The following is a 16,233-nucleotide window of genomic DNA, read 5'->3' as shown; positions in this document are numbered from 1 at the left end:
TTGAAGACACAACACTCAATCTGAAACAAGAAGTTTGTGCCTACTCAACAGCTTTGAAAGAGCACTTCCCAATGCTGCTAGTAGTCTGTTTTCCTCAGTGCTGTACTGTGAGATTGCCCAGTGCAGCAGCAGTTGTATTCTTTATTAGCTTGATAGATCATTTTCTCTCGCTGTTTTGTTTTTTTTTGTTTTGTTTTTTTTTGTTTTTAACGCTAGCAGCTTTAATCCTTTGAAACGTGTGCTGGAAAGAAGAATCAGCAAATACTACTGAAAGTGCACTATTTGATTATCACTGAGAGATGAGCTTTGATCCAAACCTTCTCCACAGCAATGGACATAATGGGTACCCCAATGATACTTCAGCAGCACTGCGTGAAACTGGAGTTATTGAAAAACGGCTAACCTCTAATGGATTTATTCAGTGTTCAGAAAGTCAAGCTAGACTTTTCTTCCATTGTTCACAGTATAACGGCAACCTGCAGGACTTAAAAGTGGGAGATGATGTTGAATTTGAAGTATCATCTGATGGGCAGACTGGGAAACCCATTGCTGTTAAACTGGTGAAGATAAAACAAGAAATCTTCCCTGAAGAACGAATTAATGGAAAAGAAGTGTTTTATCTGACTTACACCCCTGAAGATGTTGAAGAGAATGTTCAGCTGGAAACTGGAGATAAAATAAATTTTGTAATTGATAACAATAAATATACTGGTGCTGTAAGTGCTCGTATATTATGCTGTTGAAAAAGAAACAAGCTCGCTATCAGGGAGTAGTTTGTGCCGTGAAGAAGGCGTTTGGCTTTATTGAAAGAGGTGATACTGTAAAGGAGAATTCTTTCACTATAGTGAATTTAAGGGTGACTCAGAAAGCTTACAGCCTGGAGATGACGTGGAATTCACAATCAAGGATAGAAATGGTAAAGAAGTTGCAACAGATGTCAGACTGTTGCCTCAAGGAACAGTCATTTTTGAAGATATCAGCATTGAACATTTTGAAGGAACTGTAACCAAAGTTATCCCAAAAGTACCCAGTAAAAACCAGAATGACCCATTGCCAGGACACATCAAAGTTGATTTTGAGATTCCTAAAGAACTTCCCTTTGGAGACAAAGATACAAAATCCAAGGTGACCCTGCTGGAAGGTGACCATGGTAGGTTTAATATTTCAACAGACCATTGTGACAAATTAGAACGAGCAACCAACATAGAAGTTCTACCAAATACATTTCAGTTCACTAATGAAGCCAGAGAAATGGGTGTGATCGTTGCCATGAGTGATGGTTTTGGTTTCATCAAGTGTGTGGATCGTGATGCTCATGTGTTCTTCCACCTCAGTGAAATTCTGGATGGGAACCAGCTCCATACTGCAGATGAAGTAGAGTTTACTGTGGTTCCTGGTATGCTCTCTGCCCAAAAAAATCATGCTATTAGGATTAAAAAAACTTCCCAAGGGCACGGTTTCATTCCACTCCCATTCAGATCATCGTTTTCTGGGCACTGTAGAAAAAGAAGCCACTTTTTCCAATCCTAAAACCACTAGCCCAAATAAAGGCAAAGAAAAGGAGGCTGAGGATGGTATTATCGCTTATGATGATTGTGGGGTGAAACTGACTATTGCTTTTCAAGCCAAGGGTGTAGAAGGATCTACTTCTCCTCAGATAGGAGACAAGGTTGACTTTAGTATTAGTGACAAACAGAGGCCTGGACAGCAGATTGCAACTTGTGTGCGACTCTTAGGTCATAATTCCAACTCTGAAGCTCTTGGGTTATGTGGCAACTTTGAAGGATAATTTTGGATTTATTGAAACAGCCAATCATGATAAGGAAATCTTTTTCCATTACAGTGAGTTCTCTGGTGATGTTGATAGCCTGGAACTGGGGGACATGGTCGAGTACAGCTTGTCCAAAGGAAAAGGCAACAAAGTCAGTGCAGAAAAAATGAACAAAACACACTCAGTGAATGGCATTACTGAGGAAGCTGATCCCACCATCTACTCTGGTAAAGTCATTCGTCTCTTGAGGAGTGTTGATCCAACACAGACTGAGTACCAAGGAATGATTGAGATCGAGGACGAAGGGGATATGAAAGGTGAGGTCTATCCATTTAGCATAGTTGGGATGGCCAACAAAGGGGATTGCCTACAGAAAGGGGAGAGTGTCAAGTTCCAATTGTGTGTCCTGGGCCAAAATGCACAGACTATGGCCTACAACATCACACCCCTGCGTAGGGCCACAGTGGAGTGTGTGAAAGATCAGTTCGGCTTCATTAACTATGAAGTAGGAGATAACAAGAAACTCTTTTTCCACGTGAAAGAAGTTCAGGATGGCATTGAGCTACAGGCAGGAGATGAGGTGGAATTCTCAGTGATTTTTAATCAGCGCACTGACAAGTGCAGTGCTTGTAATGTTTGGCGAGTCTGCGAGGGCCCCAAGGCTGTTGCAGCTCCACGACCTGATAGGTTGGTCGATCGCTTGAAGAACATCATCCTGGATGATGCCAGTGCTCCTTGCCTAATGATTCTTCATCAGCCAAGGGGATCAGATAACTCAATGGGATTTGGTGCCAGAAGAAAGATCCATCACGCTGGTGTCATTGACTAACCACATCCACAAAGCACATCATTAATCCATTATGATCAAGCTGGGGGGATTCTGGTGAAAGGTTCTGAATATCTCCCTCTTCATCCCTCCCAAAATCTGGAATACTTATTCTATTGAGCTATTACACCAGTTTTAACACCTTCCTCGTGTTATGTTTAAAAAAAAATAAATGTAAGAAAACCATTTTAAAATCATGCACAGTTGCTGCCTGGAAAACTTAAGGTGGCGCCGTATAGTATCAATTTTAGGAGCTTTATTTGGTGCATTTAACGCAACTGGTAATTGCAAAATCCACTTCCCCTGTGTAAGTGAAAAATATAGACTGTTACCTTGTTGGTCCTATGAAATTCTGCACTTGATATTTAGTATCTACTCTACATTCATTACTTCTGGCAAGATGTTCTGCCTTAGCACTCAGTTGCATTATTTTTCCTTTTCTTTTCTCTTCATTATGCTTTAATACTGAGGACCATATGAGGATCGAATATATTAAAATTACAAAAATTTTTATAGGCAAACCATTTCCTTAAGTTGATGGCCAAACGTTAAAATGTTATTTTTCATATCATTTATAATCTTGTCACAGTCCACTTAACGAAGTTTGGTTAGATTTCAGTGAAAATTATCTTCCAGAGTAGTTTTTTTTCCTGGGATGAGGGGGTAACTTTACTACAATTAGTGTGTATGGTGCAGAATTTCATGCAAATGAGGTGTGCCAGCAGTGTGATAATTTAAACGTATTTAAACAAAAACAGAAAGAAAAGATGAATGCACAAACTTGCTGCTGCTTAGATCACTGCAGCTTCTAGGACCCAGTTTCTTTTACTGATTTCAAGACAAAACAACCAACCAAAAATAATAAAAAAGTTGTGCCTGAAGAGAATCTTGTTTTTTTTATAGGTAGCCGCCTAGTTCCTGTGTCCTGTAAAAGTACAGGCACTTGACCCTTGGTGTAGGTTCTGTTCGACTTCATATCACGGGAATGGATTGGTCTAATTTCTTGGCCCTCATCTTGAATTGGCCATGTACAGGGTCCTGGCCAGTGGACTGAAGGCTTTGTCTAAGATGACAAGGGTCAACTCAGGGGATGTGGGGGAGGGTGCTTTTATCTTCCCCATTGTCTTTTGAGGTTTTGATCTTCTCTGGGTAAAGAGGCCATTTATCTTTGTAAACACATTACATTTTTGCTTTCTCCAGTTTTCTGTTAATGGCGAAAGAATGGAAGCAAATAAAGTTTTACTGATTTTTGAAAAAAAAAAGAAAAAAGAAAAACACTGACAATGAATTGTGAAGCAAAAGAGACAATCATGATGTGTGTGTGTGTGTGTGTGTGTGTGTGTGTACACATCACGTATGATCAATGAGGCCACATGACCTGCTCAGGAAGGACTGACTTCGCCACTGACCCAGGAATCCAGAAAGATTTCTAGGAGACACAGGGAGGAACAAGCAGATAGAATTGCAGGGCAGGAATTGATAAGATATTGAAACTGTCACCAGTGGTGCTTTGGTTGGTCTACCCACAAAGGGGCTGTTTAATGAGCCTTCTTACAGTCCATAGGAAAGAGTTTCCTGAAATAACCCTTTTCAGGGCTCTACACACAGTAGAAACTGCTTATTCTCATGGCATCCATCTATGACAACTAGATTGTGGAATGTAAAATGATTACACCTTTGAATTAATTTGTTTTGTCTTTTGATAAGTAAAATGGAGGGATTAAGTGCTCAGACGTTGATTCTACCATGCCTAGGCTTGGAGTCTAGCTCCACCATCTGACCTGGAACCTAACCTCTCTAAACCTCAACTTACTGCAACGGAAACATGGTGACCCATCATTCACAGGAGTATTGTAGGGCTTGAGCAAGGCATGCAAGCATCTAGACTCAGTGCCAGGCACCTCATTATTATTGTTTGTTCTAAACTCTCTCCCTGCAAGCTTTTAATTTGGCAGATCATAACCAAGAATAAGCACTTGGATGATCCTATACATTTTGCTTCATATTATCCATTTAATTATTTGGGGTAGTTGTGGGGGAAAGGATCAATAAAAATACCAATAAGGACGGCAATTTTTAAAAACACTGTTACCATATTCAAACATAAAAATAGAAGGGAAAAATGTATTCTGGCTTTGTGAGGAGACTCTTTAAGGTAGCATTGTGATTCCCACTGTGACACAATAGAATCTTCTGGGGATGGGAATTCAATAGAAGGAAATTAAGTTCTGAGCCTCATTCAAGGGAGCTGAGCTATTAAAATATGAACATATGGCCTCACTTATCAGATAGTTCCTGGTCCTGTGAAACTACTCTGGCTTCCCTGCTATGTACCTCAGATTTCTCATCTGTAAAGCAAGAGCATTGTACTAAGATCCCCCATTTCCTTCAGCTTCTCACATCTTAGGATTCTGTGTCTGTAGTAGAATTGAGTTCTGCAGATTAAATTAATGAGCATTTGACAAAATGAAAATAATTAGTTTTTGAAGGTCCTTCCTTGGCTGGGAAGGGAGATCCTCCCTATCATTCTTGGGACTATAAAACGCAGGATCAAAAGGAAATGATGTGGGTGAGGGTAACAGAAGGAACATGAGGATATGGGGAGAGAGAGGGCAGAGAAACTGGAAGGGAGAATCTGCAGTTTGAGACGCAGCTAGGAGAAAGCACAAAAAGAAAGAATTTGAAAGTCCCTAGGGATTATGTTTCTGCTTCAGTTGTTGAGACATATTTATAAAGGATTTGGTTTATTTTTAAATGACTGTAGATAGCTGGATGTGTTTTGATAAAACACCAGTCCTAGACCAACCAGGGCACCCCATCTAACACCCCTTAACCTGCAGCATTATCAGCCTTCCTATTGGCTTCAGTGAGTCCAACATTCACCTGGTCAGGTTTACCCCCTTTCAGACTGATACACCCCTCCCAACCCCACATGTACTCTAAGGTAGTCTCTTACATGATATTATTGAACATAACCCAAAGGAGGCTATTTGACCCTTTTGATATGGGAAAACCTAAGATGACAAAAATCTAGTTATTTCCTTTTCTTACATAGTTCACAATTTTCTTTACCTAGACTCATGTCCATCGTTTGCACAGGACATAAGCAAAGGGCAGCATGTATTTTTTACTCTTCAGAGGTTTAATTCCTCTCATTTTTTTTCCTTGTGTGTTTCAACGCTTCTTAACGCTTTTAAATTGAAATTGGAAAATAATTGACAACTGATGGGAGAGTCCCTCCCACTCTTCTCTCCCTTCCATTTTTTGGGGTAACTCCAGGACAATATTCAAACACAATTTAGGCACTGTCTCTCCAGAAGCTCTTTTGACTTCTCTCCTTTCACTTTACACCTTGTGCAAAGCCCATCACGTCACTTATTACACTGTATTGAATGACTCAGGTAGTGGCCCCCTCCCTGGCAAGCACTAGCTCGTTCACCTCCTTTGCCACAATGCCAGGCATAACATCTGGCACTGAGCAAGTCCCAGCAAGTATTTGTTGTCACCTGATAAACAGTGAATTTTGAAACAGCTCTTGAAAATCCCTTATGTCCATTTTCCTTTACTGAAGCCCAAAAAGGTGGGGGAAAATAAGGAAATTCCCCCTCTAGGTTCCCATGGGAATGAAAATAAATGCAGTAACAATTAGAAAAGAAATGAACATACTAAAAATATCATTTTACAAAGTAAAAGAATGTTACTTCTTTAAGTATTCACATTATACTTGCTGCCCTTTCTTTTAGGAAAATGTTTGACAGCTTATAAAATGATAGCTTTTTATTACTTATAAAGAGCTTACCTCCATTATCCTAATAATACTATCTATTTGTATAGTGTTAGGGACCAAGTGTTTATGTCCCTGCAAAATTCATTTGTTGAAATCCTAACTCCCAATATGATGGTGGAGCCTTTGGGATGCAATTATGTCATGAGGATGGAACCATCATGAAAGAGATTTGTGCCCTTATAAGAACAATCAGGAAGGAAATGATTTTTCTCTCAGCCATATAAGGATGAATGAGAAGCTAGCAGTCTGCAAACTAGGAAGAGGACTCTCATCAGACACCAGAATTGCAGGCACCTTGATCTTGGACTTCCACACCTCCAAGAACTGTGAGAAATAAATGTCTGCTGTTTAAGCCCCCTAGTCTATGATTTTCTGTTACAGCAGCTCAAACTGACTATGACAGAAAATATATATATATATATAGGTCCTTGCAGGGTCTGTATCTATGACCCTCTGTCTTCATTTATCATTCAGTCTTATCTTTTTACGAATGCTAACAACAACCTGCCAGACACCATGGTCGGCTCTGGGGACACAGCCATGACTAAGAGGAGGTCTCCCCTCACAGAGTTCACAGGAGAAATAGACAACTTAAAAAGCAAGCAAACAGATGAACACATTCTTACCAACTGCACAGGGGAGGTGCAGGAACTAGCAAGGTGCTCTGATGGAGACTAACAGAGGGAGAGTGGGGATGGGCATCTCTCAGGAAGAGGCATCTAAGATGAGAAGCGTCTGGTCTATGAAGAGCTGGGGGAGGACTGTTCCAGGCAGGTACAAAGAGCTGCAGGCAGAGAGAGTCAGGGAGTTGAGGAATGGAAAGAAGGTTCATGTGGCCCTTAGCGGAGCACAAAAGAAGGAAATTGAATACACGAGGTGGAGAAGAATTCACTCACGTAAGCATTACTAGCAGGAGTGTGTTATAATCCAATATACATTTCAAAGATCATGTGGTTGCTGCCTAGAGAACAGTTTTGACAGGGTGAGTAACAAAATGTGAAAGCCAAGCATGAGATTTTCAAGAATTTCAACAAGAGATAGTGGTGGTTTAGACAAAGATAGTGGCAGTAGAGACAGGAAGATGTGAATGTGCTTGAGGAATATTTTGAAAGGACTTCTTATGTCATTTCTCTGTTCAAAACCCTTTGATGGCTCTTCTTATGACTCAGAGTGTAAGGCAAGGGTCCTTCAGGATCTTCCCCTCCCCTCACCTCTCTGCTCTTACCTCCCTCTCAATTGCTCCATTCCAACCACACTCACCTCCTTGCTGTTTCTTGAACATTAAAGCCATGCTCTCAGCTCTTCTGTTCCCTCTGCATGAAATAATTTTCCCCAGGATGTTTCACAAGTTTCCTCTCATGGTTCACCCCCTCCACTCTTTCCCCCTTTGTATAAATGAGTCTCATCAAAGCCCTCCATGACTATGTTCTTTAAGACTGCTTGCCCTCATGCTGGCAATCCTTACAACCCTTCCTGCCTTGATATTCTTCTTGGCACTTTGCACCTTCTAACATGTTGTGTCATTTTATTCTTTATTTTGTTCATTGTCCAACTCCTTGCAGCTTCCATGAGATCCCCAGAATGTAGAACAGAGTCTGCTACATGATAGGGACTCAATAAATTTTGTTTTATAAATGTAGGAGGTCAGGGAAGGAGTCAAGAATGATTTCTAGGTTTCAGGTATAAACAATTGGGTTATGCTTTTTAATGAGATGGGAAAAACTGGTGGGGGGATTGTTTTTATTCTATGATAGAATGAAAACAAGTTCAACATCATTTTTTTCCATGGTAAAGTTAGTGTTTAGAGCAGAATGGGCTTGAACTTGTTGTCTTCCAGAAAGCGGGAAATACTGATTTTGAAGAAACTTTGAGAGATCTAAGTAGAACAGCTAAAGGGAGCGCTGGATTCTCCCTCTCTCACTCTCTCTCCTTTCTCCCTCCTTCCCTCCACCACTTGCTCCCTTCCTACACACATCCTTGGCCCTTCCTCATGCTGAAGCAACCTCCACCCTTTTTCCAGATTGAACCCTACATCCTAACTGTTCCCCTTGCTGCCTACTAGCACTTCCTACATTTGCTTATACCTGTCACTTCCAACCATGCATAATCTGGCTTTTGAGTTCCCTGCAAACACACACAGTGGCTTTTTCATAGAATAAGTCCTTCTACTAATTTTCATCAATTCACCCTTCCCAACTACTCTCCCACTTACAACTACATGAACTATCCCCTGCGCTAGTAAATCTAGAGCAAATACATATTCCCCTTCACCTACTTGTTTAAGCCTTTTTCTCTTTAGTAGGCTCACCTCCTTCCTTTCCATCATCTTTTACAATTAAACATGGGATTTAAGCTGCAGCAACATGAGATAACTAGTGGCTTTGGACCAAGAAGACTGCTAGAAAGCCTTTGGTGAAAAAAATAAACACTGGTATTTCATTGCAGAGCCATGAACTCATAAAAATGCATTCCTAATTGCTCCCTTAACACTTTCATCTTGATGCTAGGCATCCTGATCCTTGCTGGTCTGTTAGAAGAGAGCTCTTTCAATTTTCTGTTTGAATGACATACTGTTGTGGAGAGGATTAAATGCGGGTAATACATGAAAAGCAATTAGATCTGTACCTGGCGTCTAACAGATGCTCAATAAATGTTAACTGTTCTGAACTATAAAAGCCCTCTCCCTCTGCCTGTTATCAGATTGGGGCTCATCCAAAGAGAAGTCCCCCAAAAGGATCTTCAAGATCAATGTGAAGGCTTCCCCTTCCTGAAAAATTTTCAGTTGCCATTTCATACCATAAAGCCTGTTAATCTTCATCTGTTTTCAGCCAGAGGCCTAATAAAGGGGTTGAACTGGTTTTTTTTTTTAGAGACACTGAAAAATTAAGATTAACAAAACAGGATGGTTAGTCACCATGCATCTTAGAGTTGGTTGTGGTTTCTCAACTACAGGAGTACAGTGATAAGTAGAAAGTGAGAATGTGAGCCCTGAATAATATCTTAGAGGTCACCTGCCTAATTTTTCATTTTCTTGTTCTTATAGGAAACTAAAGTTCAGAGGGAGAAAAGTTATTTGCCTAAGCTTATGAGTGGGTTTGTGGAGGAGCCAGGATGAAACCAAGATTTCCAAATTGCTGCCCAGTGCCCTTCAGCCTTCCTTCCTTCACTGGCAGGAGATTCCTCACACAGAGCTGTGCCCAAATCTTATTGTTGGGGTCTCATTCCACACAGGGACAGAGAAAGGGAATCCTCAGGCTGTGGGGGATCCAAGACACGACAATCCCCTTTCACTCATGCTAACATCTCAGGAATAGCGAGAGGGCCAGAAACCAGTACAAACTTCCTTGTTGGTCATGGGCTCCTTCGATTAATTCAGATTTGGTCTAAACCAAACACCAATTTATAGAATCAAGAGCAAGCCGAGGGTGGGATAGGGATGGGAAAGGGAAGTGGTATGCGTGTTCCACACCGTGCTTCTGTAAGGCAAGGAGCATAGCTTTGTAATCTTGCATTTCTCAATATGCATTGAATGAATGAATAAATTCTCAGCCTTTCTTTGGCACTATCCTAAAACAATACATTAAACAGATTCTAAACGCGTCAGAGCATCAGACAGAGGTATATTAACCTGACAATGTAAGAACTAGACAAAATTAAGGGCTGAAAAATAAAGTTGACTAAAAACTGTGTTCCAAATAAAGGTGCCTAATGGACTTATTTTCCAGTTCATTTATCTTATCTAATGAAATTTCCCAGTTCTGTGTTTGTCTTAAAAGTCTTCCTACTTTGACAATTTTTAGACAAACTGTACATATTCCCTCCAGTCATGGAGGGAAGACAGTAATAAAATGATCACACAAATAACTGTGTAATTACAATTGCAGTAAGTAGTATGAAATAGGGGAAACTAGGAGCAACAATGACCTAATTAACAGAGGTCAAACTTTCAGAATGTGGTAAGTGATTGTTGCAACTCAAACTCTTCTCCATGTTTGAGTTCTGAGTTCAGTGCTATCTGCCTTCATTTTAAGACCTGAGCAAGAATTTCTCCTATTGCCTCCACAGTTAGTCAGACTTTTCAAACGCCATTTTTTAGGGCCCCTGCTTCACTTCAAAGCAAGAGCAGAAACAGACAAAAGGAAACTATATTTCATTCATTCATCAAACATTTATGGAGTCCCTGCTGTGTGTCAAGCACTTTGCTAGGGCTTAGGATACAATGGGTGGCAAAAAGGACGAACATAGTTTCTCTTCACCCGAGGCTTACAGTTTTGTAGATCAGGTGCAATCACCTTATCTCACAAATAAAGACATAAATACAAATTATAAGTGCCCAAAATTACAGGAACCTATGAGAAAACATAATTTAATTCCAATTATGGTTCTTGAAAGGTTTTCTAAGAACTGAAATTCACATTATTTTCTAACCACTTTATTAAGGTATGATTGGCACGTTAAAAAGCTGTATATATTTAATATATACAACTCAGTGAGTTTCTAAAACTCACTTGACACCATCACCACCACCATAACCATAGACATATCCATCATCTCTCAAAGTTTCCTGCTGTTCTCTGCATTATTTTGCATGTGTGTGTAGTAAGAACATTTAACATAATTATCCACCCTCTTAGCAAATTTAAAGTATACAGTACAGTGATGTAATAGGCACCATACTGTATGGTGGATCTCCAGAACTTATTTATCTCGTATAACTGAACCCTTTGACCATCACCTCCCCCTTTCTCCCTTCCTGGAACCCCTGATGATCACTATTCTACTCTCTGCTTCTTTGAGTTTGATTATTTTAGATTATACATGTAAGAGAGATTATCCAGTATTTGTCTTTCTGTGTTTAACTTATTTCAGTAAGCATAACATCCTCCAGATCTATCCACATTGTTGCAAATGGCAGGGTTTCCTTCTTTTTTAAGAAAAATAGCCACATGCTAAAGAATGAAATTGGACCACTATCTCACACCATACACAAAATCAACAAAAACATAAGACCTGCAACAATAAAATTCCTAGAAGAAAACATAGGTAATAAGCAACTTGACATAAACCTTGGCAGTAATTTTTGGATTTGACACCAAAAACACAGACAGCAAAAGCAAAAATATGCAAGTGGGGCTACATTAAACTAAAAAGCTTCTGCACAGCAAAGGAAACCGTCAACAAAATAAAAAGGCAACCTATAGAACAGGAGAAAATACTTGCCATATATCATATAGGCCATATATCTAATAGGAGGTTAATATCAAAATATATAAAGAACTCAAGCAATTCAATAGCAAATAAACAAATAACATGATTTAAAAATGGACAAAGGACTTGCATAGACATTTCTCCAAAGAAGACATACAGGTGGCCAACAGGAATACAAAAAGGTGCCAATATCATTAATCACCAAATACAAATCAAAAATACTTGATGAGATATCACCTCACACCTGTCAGAATGGCCATTATCAAAAAAATGAGAGGTAACAAATGTTGGCAAGGATGTAGAGAAAAAGAAACACTTCTGCACTGTTGGTGGGAATGTAAATTGGTACAAACATCATGGAAAGCAGTATGGAGGTTCTTTAAAAAATTAAAAATAGAACTATCAAATTGAGTTTGAAAGAATATGTAAAGTTAACAAAGCAGAGAGCAGTGATGCCATGTTATAAATACGGAAAATACTGACACTACTATCATCAAGCCAGGCTGTCCCTGGCATCTCATTTGACTTGATGATTTAAACTGTAAATTGTATTTACAATAGCCAGGACATGGAAGCAACCTAAATGCCCATCAACAGATGAATGGATAAAGAAGATGTGGCACATGTATACAACGGACTATTACTCAGCCAGAAAAAGGAACAAAATTGAGCTATTTGTAGTGAGGTGGATGGACCTAGATTGGGTCATACGAGTGAAGTAAGTCAGAAAGAGAAAAACAAATACCATATGCTAATACATATATATATGGAATCTAAACAAATGGCACTGATGAACCCAGTGTCAGGGCAAGAATAAAACTGCAGATGTAGATAATGAACTTGAGGACATGGGGGGAAGGGGCAGCTGGGACGAAGAAAGAGAGCAGCATTAACATATATACACTACCAAATGTGAAATGGCTAGTGGGAATGCTGCATAGCACAGGGAGATCAACTCGATGTTTGGTGATGACTTAGAGGGGTGGGATAGGGAGTGTGGCAGGGAGACTCAAGAGGGAGGGGATATGGGGATATATTTATAAATACAGCTGATTATTGTGCAGTGGAAACTGGCACAACATTGTAAAGCAATTACATTCCAATGAAAATCTAAAGAAAAAAGTAGTAAACTGTAAATTGGAGGGAACTGAGTATTCCAGAGTAATGAGTTAAATTGCTAGGACCAGTGAGCCAAATCTGGCCCTACTGCCTGTTTTCGTACAGCTCATGAGATAAGATTGGTTTTTACTTTTTAAATGATTGGGAAAAAAATACAAAGAAGAATAGTTCATGACACATGAAAATGACATGAAATGTAAATTTCAGTTCCATAAATAAAATTTAATTGCAACATGGCCACACCCCTTCTTTTACATATTGTCTGTGGCTCCTTTCATGCTACAGAAGCAGAACCGAGCAGCTGCGACAGAGACCATATGGCCTGCATAGCCTAAAATATTTGCTATCTGGCCCTTTACAGGAAAAATTTGCCATAACTTTTTTTCTGGATTGTAAGAAAGTGTTTCTTTTGGGAAGATAAAATTGTCAGTATTGAAGTTGCTGCTTGAGGGAAGGATTCAAATGTTTAAAGTAATGGAACTATATTGGTTCCACTAAAAGTGCCTTCAACATGTGTAAAAGTGATTGGCCTGCTCTCTGGCCCCAAGTGTCCCTAAGAGATAACTGAGGCCTCAGCTGAAGCCTTCACTCCCATATCATAAGCCACTTTGCCCCTGCTAGGATGAGGCAGTTACTTGCAGGGGTAGGTGCACATGAGTTCCACTTGCAGTGCCCCATGTGGAAACAAATCAAAACAAAACAGAAACCCTGTGTGACTTGTCACCTCCCATAACAGAAGCAGACATCCAGCATCTGGTGACATCAAGACTGCCAGAGCTTGGGATCATCACTTCCCTCATCCTGCTGCTCAGACAAAGGAAGGGTAAAAGGGAGGTTGCATTTTTTGGAGTGTTAACATTTTCCACACCCCTCTGTCAGGGCCAGTGGCTCTGAGGTTAGAGGTGTGAGCAAAGAAAAGCACACATACTTGGTCTGTGTGAATCTGAGAATTTGCAGAAACAGGGCCAAGAAGTTCAAAACAGAAAATAATCCTGTTTTAATCCCTCCCTTGGGAGGGAACATTATAAACAGAGGAAGCGTATTCCATAGCAGAGGGAACGGCATGCTTGTAGGTTCCCAAGTGAGAAAGAGCTTGATGTGGTGAAGAACAGCAAGGAGGCTGGTGTGGCAAGAGCACAAAGATCAAGGTGGAGAGTATAGGGGTTGAGGGAGGTCCGAGGGAGGCTGGAGTCAGATTATGCGGGGCCGTCAGGATACTGAACTTCATCCTATGTGCCATCAGAAATTGCAGAAGGGTTTTAAGCTCTGGAAATTGACTGGAGGTATTGAAATGTGTGGCTTATTATATTTTCCAAAGACGGCCACAGCAACTATCCCGTCCCACATGCCCCTCTTTTAATGTGAGGTAGATACTCCTCCAGAGAGAGATGGGGTCTTTCTTCCCCTTGAATCTGGGTGAGACTGTGACGAGAAGTGACCTCACATACCTTCCTAGGCTAGGTCATAAAAAGGGTTGCAGCCTCCACCTGGTCCTCTGGGAACCCAGCTGTCGTGCTATGAGGAAGCAGGGAGACCCCATGGAAAGACCATGTAAGATATTCCTGCCAACAGCCCCCACTGAGGCCCCAGTAAACTGCGAGTGTTAACCTCTAGACACGTAAGTGAGGAAGCCTAGAGATGACTCCGGCCCCCAACTGCTGAGTCACTTCAGGCTCTCTGATGTTTCCAGCTCACGTCCAAGACACTGTGAAGCAGAGGCAAGCTTCCCTTGATTTCCTGACTCCCAGGATCTGAAGCATAATAAAACAGTGGTGTTTTGTGCCACTAATTTCAAGGGGGCAGGTTACACATCAACAGATTACCAGAACAAGAGACTAAAAATCTTAACGTCTAGGCTTCTTAAAAACCATTCTTATAAATTCCCTTGCTTTTTTAGTTTGCAGAATATCTACTGGTAATATTTCCCCTTTGGTGTTTCACCTAACTACATAGGACTACTAGAATTCTCTCCAGGCCTTAACGAAGGCTGACCTTATGAATTGTGTTCCAATGGCTTCAACTCACACGTTCACTTCTTTTTCAGAACCTAAAAACTCATAGTATAACCTGAGATAGCATTTGAAAAAGACAATTTAACAGAAATTGCAATTTTATCTTTCTTCTCTTCAGAGGTATGGGTCCTTGAAGTGGGGAAGAAAACTGGTAGGCCAACATCACTGTTAGTAGCTACCAAAGATTAGAAAAGGCATGAATATTATATGCAAATCTAGTTTTACCTAGCTGCAAAAAAACACTTGGGTAAAATGAACATCTGCTCACAAATTGTCACCTTTTTCCCAAACTTTGGCATAGTTCACTATTCAATCTGCATGCAGATTTGATCAGAACACTGCTTTCTTACTCACCATAACCTGTTTTCTTGGAAACAGACCTCTCCTCGGATTGCAGGAAGTTTGACGTCAACTCTCAGGTTTCCCCAAGTGCTGTCAGAGAATTGCTGCTCTGTGGGTATCTTGTGCCATCCACAGCTTTTCTTGCCCACCACCTGCCTGTCCATCCTTCTTGCCTTGATACTACAAGGAAGAGGCTTCTAGCTAACAGAAAGAAAAAAGAAGGCAACTAACCATCTCTCTGCTCTGGTTCCTGGCCCCTGACTTTCTTCATTCACAAAGAGGAGCAAATACATAGTGGGTCCCCCAGTGACTGCTGTTTTCTCACCAGAAAGGAGTCATCACCTCCAAAGGGAAGAGAAACTTACTCTGCTTTTAATAGGATTTTCTGCTGCTTTTTCAAGCACTGTTTGATTTAAATATAATAGTGAACCTTCTGGATCAAATACTTTTCATTTCTAAGAGCAGATCAATTCCAATTTACTTCTGAAATTCTACTTTCATGAAATAACCTGTTTTGTGGTCTTATGGGATTCTGGCTTTTATAAGAAATCTTACTGAGCTGCTGAAGATTGAGGAGGTGTGTGCATGTGTGAAAGGGTTTTGCACAGCCTAAAAAGCCACCCTAAAGGAAGAAGATTCGAGTGGACTACACTGCTAACATTTCTGAGCATTTATTATGTGCCAGACCACGATGATAAATATAATCCACAAAGGATTTTGTTTAATTCTCCCAACAGCTTTATGATTTGAAAGTAAAATTGTCAGCATTTTAAGATGAGGAAACTGAAGCCTGGAGAGCTTAAGCCAAGTTTCACGTGGGCACACAGCTGGGTAGAGACAAAGCTGGGATCCAACAGAGGACAAACAGCTCCAAAGCCAGCACTTATTGGAAATCCACAGTTGATTCTGACATGAAGCCAAGTTTGAGAACCGACAGATAAAGGTTTCCAGGTTTCATTCAGTTCTAATCAGGCAGCAGATCAACCACACACAACACAGTTTTGCAGGACCTCTGATCTCGGCTGATGAATGATAATCACTTCCCACAATGTTTGCAATTTTTCTGCTTGATTGTTTGGATATGGTTTTTTAAAAACCCTTGAAAAAGTGCTTAGCACCTAAAAATACCTCCAGTAAACTATGTAGTATAGCTTCTAATTTGAACTTG

At 40.4% G+C, this 16,233-nt stretch overlaps 1 pseudogene; it reads left to right on the top strand.

Annotated features, from left to right (window-relative positions):
* The first annotated feature begins 274 nt into the window (after positions 1 to 274).
* On the top strand, positions 275 to 2,716 carry LOC130851390 (cold shock domain-containing protein E1-like; annotated as a pseudogene).
* Positions 2,717 to 16,233: the final 13,517 nt, after the last annotated feature.

Source organism: Hippopotamus amphibius, chromosome 1 (genome assembly GCF_030028045.1).
Source record: "Hippopotamus amphibius kiboko isolate mHipAmp2 chromosome 1, mHipAmp2.hap2, whole genome shotgun sequence".
NCBI classification, from domain to species: domain Eukaryota; kingdom Metazoa; phylum Chordata; class Mammalia; order Artiodactyla; family Hippopotamidae; genus Hippopotamus; species Hippopotamus amphibius.
The sequence above is the reverse complement of the archived record's forward strand: the minus strand, read 5'-3'. Positions and strand labels throughout refer to the sequence as shown.